Source organism: Saccostrea cucullata, unplaced genomic scaffold (assembly GCF_032062105.1).
Source record: "Saccostrea cucullata isolate Sc308-1 unplaced genomic scaffold, CSIRO_AGI_Scuc_v1 ctg21523, whole genome shotgun sequence".
Lineage (NCBI taxonomy): Eukaryota > Metazoa > Mollusca > Bivalvia > Ostreida > Ostreidae > Saccostrea > Saccostrea cuccullata.
Genome location: NW_026935822.1, coordinates 1 through 4,602, shown reverse-complemented (window position 1 = coordinate 4,602; position 4,602 = coordinate 1). Strand labels below are relative to the sequence as shown.

The window sequence follows — 4,602 nt, the reverse complement described above, 5'->3', positions numbered from 1 at the left end:
TATTCTCGAACTGTATACATGTATAGAGCGACTCATTTTCTAAAGCATACAATCTTACCGAACAAACCAGGTTCCTTCTTGAAACCAAGTCTTTCTTCTACAATGAAATTAATATCTTATAAATAAATTTCAATCTCGGTTAATAGTTGTAATGATAGAAATTCAGATAGGAAACGCTCTTTTTCTCGGTTCATAGGTTAATAATTGCTGAAATAGATTTTTTTACCATTTATATCTGGTATTTCTATGTCATATTTATGACGGGAACATGGCATACCTGTAATATTTATCAAAAATTAATAATTGTGATATATTAACATTATACCTAAAAAATAACTTCATGGAAATTTTTAATCGCATTGTCTTACTTAGTAAATTAGCTGTCTCAAGATTTAAGTCTATCATATAAGATGCATACTACTATGTTTTAATCATGTGTATTTGAATTTGTATGAAACAAAGAGAGAAAGTATTGCAAACTCTTATATCGCGCGTCTAAAGAATAATTATTGCAGCCCGGAGGACATGGTTGCTAGCTGGATAGCAGAAAGTTTAAGTTTGGTGTATGGCTGCTTATATGGGAGATTTTTCAGAATTAAAGCTTATTTTTACTTTCTACATTAGAAATTGAGTGTTAACCAAACGAATTCTCTCTTTCCCTCTTTGAATTACACCCAAGCGAGCTGTCATACATTAATATATTTAACTTCCATAAAGTGAATATTAAAAATTCATATATATCATTGTTTCTCAATTATTCAAATTTGATTGAATGTTTTAGTTTTTTTTTTCATGATAACTGCCACCAATCTACAGAAAAAACACAATACCTTGTGTTTGCACATCGAATTTTGAAACTATGTCGTCCCGCATAAAAAAAAAACATTTAAAACCAGCTCTGTACTAAAATTATAAATATCTGCAGATAAAAATTCTGAATAGAAAATTGTTTTCTGTTACTAACACAGTTAATTGTTTATTTCTTTGTGTAATCTCTCGTATTAATATTTTATGCACTTAACATGCTTAATCTGAGGAATTGAAGTCATTCATAACAGGTTTCATTTTTGTTTGATATTTCAATCCGGCTAAACGTTTTGATAACAATTATCACTCAGTTCAGTCGTGAATGTATTAGAATGGAAGTACAAATTAAAAATTTCACACATTATCGTAAAAATACATTTTGATGATTAAGACTCATTTCCGGATAAATGAGTCAAAATTACGTTATATATTTCCCGAGAAAAATCGTCCGGAAGGTTACATCAATGTTTTCTTGCCGAGTTCTTTAGGTCCAATGTATGGGTGTCTTTTCAAGCGGGGGGTATAAAAAGGATGTTGCGTCAGACAAATCGCGGTGAGAGGATACTCTCAGCATGTTGTTGTTGTAAAATATATATTTCTCGACTATTCTCGAACTGTATACATGTATAGAGCGACTCATTTTCTAAAGCATACAATCTTACCGAACAAACCAGGTTCCTTCTTGAAACCAAGTCTTTCTTCTACAATGAAATTAATATCTTATAAATAAATTTCAATCTCGGTTAATAGTTGTAATGATAGAAATTCAGATAGGAAACGCTCTTTTTCTCGGTTCATAGGTTAATAATTGCTGAAATAGATTTTTTTACCATTTATATCTGGTATTTCTATGTCATATTTATGACGGGAACATGGCATACCTGTAATATTCATCAAAAATTAATATTGTGATATATTAACATAAACCTAAAAAATAACTTCATGGGAATTTGGTAATCGCATTGTCTTACTTAGTAAATTAGCTGTCTCAAGATTTAAGTCTATCATATAAGATGCATACTACTATGTTTTAATCATGTGTATTTGAATTTGTATGAAACAAAGAGAGAAAGTATTGCAAACGAAATATCGCCGTCTAAAGAATAATTATTGCAGCCCGGAGGATCGGGCTGCTCTATACATATAAGTTTAAGTGTTAGTGTATGGGGATTGGGGTGGGAGTAGTTATTCAGAATTAAAACTAGGTTTTCTAAACATTGAAAAGAGTGTTAACCAGAATGTTCTTTCCCTTTTGAATTGCGAGATACATTAATATATTTACTTCCATAAAGTGAATCTTAATAAATATATATGTTTCTCATAATTAATAGATAAAGTTGCTTATCATTCACTATCGAAAAAACGACAGGTCCCTTTTTTTTAGAACATCGAATTTTACTTCTCGCATAAAAACGTACTCTGCGCTGTTCGTGTTTTATATTCTAAAATTCAAAATTAAAAACATTTTTGAATATAGGTGATGCATGTGTCTAACTTCAATTAATATTTTATGCAGCCAACATTTACCCGAGGAATTGAAGTTTAAAATGGTATCGTTTTTGTTTGATATTTATCCGGCTAAACGCGTTTTCAAAATATTTGCGACTATCGTCTCCATCTATTAGATGCATGCTTTTTCACACATATCGGAGCTGTTTGATGATTAAGACTCATTTCCATTGTTTACTTTATATATTTCCCGGGCGACAATTGATGGTTGCATCAATGTTTTCTTGCGAGTTCTTTATCCAATGTCTGGGTGTCATTCTTCAAGACAATATAAAAAAGGATGTTGCGTCAGACAAATCGCGGTGAGAGGATACTCTCAGCATGTTGTTGTTGTAAAATATATATTTCTCGACTATTCTCGAACTGTATACATGTATAGAGCGACTCATTTTCTAAAGCATACAAACCAGGTTCCTTCTTGAAACCAAGTCTTTCTTCTACAATGAAATTAATATCTTATAAATAAATTTCAATCTCGGTTAATAGTTGTAATGATAGAAATTCAGATAGGAAACGCTCTTTTTCTCGGTTCATAGGTTAATAATTGCTGAAATAGATTTTTTTTACCATTTATATCTGGTATTTCTATGGCATATTTATGACGGGAACATGGCATACCTGTAATATTCATCAAAAATTAATATTGTGATATATTAACATAAACCTAAAAAATAACTTCATGGAAATTTGGTAATCGCATTGTCTTACTTAGTAAATTAGCTGTCTCAAGATTTAAGTCTATCATATAAGATGCATACTACTATGTTTTAATCATGTGTATTTGAATTTGTATGAAACAAAGAGAGAAAGTATTGCAAACGAAATATCGCCGTCTAACGAATGATTATTGCAGCCCGGAGGATCGGGCTGCTCTATACATATAAGTTTAAGTGTTAGTGTATGGGGATTGGGGTGGGAGTAGTTATTCAGAATTAAAACTAGGTTTTCTAAACATTGAAAAAAGTGTTAACCAGAATGTTCTTTCCCTTTTGAATTGCGAGATACATTAATATATTTACTTCCATAAGTGAATCTTAATAAATATATATGTTTCTCATAATTAATAGATAGTTGCTTATCATTCACTATCGAAAAAACGACAGGTCCCTTTTTTTTAGAACATCGAATTTTACTTCTCGCATAAAAACGTACTCTGCGCTGTTCGTGTTTTATATTCTAAAATTCAAAATTAAAAACATTTTTGAATATAGGTGATGCATGTGTCTAACTTCAATTAATATTTTATGCAGCCAACATTTACCCGAGGAATTGAAGTTTAAAATGGTATCATTTTTGTTTGATATTTATCCGGCTAAACGTTTTCAAAATATTTGCGACTATCGTCTCCATCTATTAGATGCATGTTTTTTCACACATATCGGAGCTGTTTGATGATTAAGACTCATTTCCATTGTTTACTTTATATATTTCCCGGGCGACAATTAATGGTTACATCAATGTTTTCTTGCGAGTTCTTTATCCAATGTCTGGGTGTCATTCTTCAAGACAATATATAAAACACCCCTACTAATGTGTTCGGATGATATTCTTTATCGCTGCTAAGCGTAGCGTAACATCCGAGTGGTCGATTTGACCTCTAACGAGACCAGCCTCGAGACCATGCGAGATCTGCACCAGTTCCTGTAAGATTTAGACAGGAAGTAGATGTGTGTTTTGGGATTTATGTATTTAATGTAAGTAAAGCTCATTTTATTTGCCTTCTTTCACTTGAACATTTTTTGCACATAAAAACTGATTCAATTAGTCTTTATTTCTCGAATTCTATCACCTCAAACACACGAAACGAGAAACATTAAATCAGGTGCATTAGAGTTATCGTCCTTTGTTTACATGCCTCCACGTGGTTGGAAAAATAAAAATCTTTTGGTGTTATAAAAATATATAGGGCTTGTCAATGTTTTTGAATTAATATACTAAATTATTTATGTTGTTCTTGGTGTTGTGAAATATTTTACCCCAGTATTAAAAGAAGTGAAAATGATTCAATGTGCAGAAAATGTTATAGTCTGTTTTACTTCTTACATAGCAGATACACAATTTCTCACTTACATGCAATATACATGTATTAATAAACATGCGAAGAAGTGCTTACCGGTAATTAAATGAATATAGAATGAATGTGAATATTCAAAAGATTATAAATGGAGAGAACAGCAACAACCCTCAAGTGATCAGCTGGTGATTATTATTCAGGCGCGGATCTAGAAATTTTTCAAGGGCGAGGGGTGGGGGGGGGGGGGTGAAGAAAAGAGTATACATACATTG

At 31.6% G+C, this 4,602-nt stretch overlaps 1 long non-coding RNA gene across 1 annotated transcript; it reads right to left on the bottom strand.

The window, feature by feature from the left end:
• Nucleotides 1-226: 226 nt before the first annotated feature.
• LOC134243848 (uncharacterized) lies at nt 227-1,695 on the bottom strand. The gene is made up of 3 exons (XR_009987126.1): nt 1,638-1,695; nt 1,470-1,508; nt 227-277 (listed from the first exon to the last, which is right to left on the bottom strand). It is a non-coding gene; the product is annotated as an uncharacterized LOC134243848 (long non-coding RNA).
• Between the last annotated feature and the right edge of the window lie 2,907 nt (nt 1,696-4,602).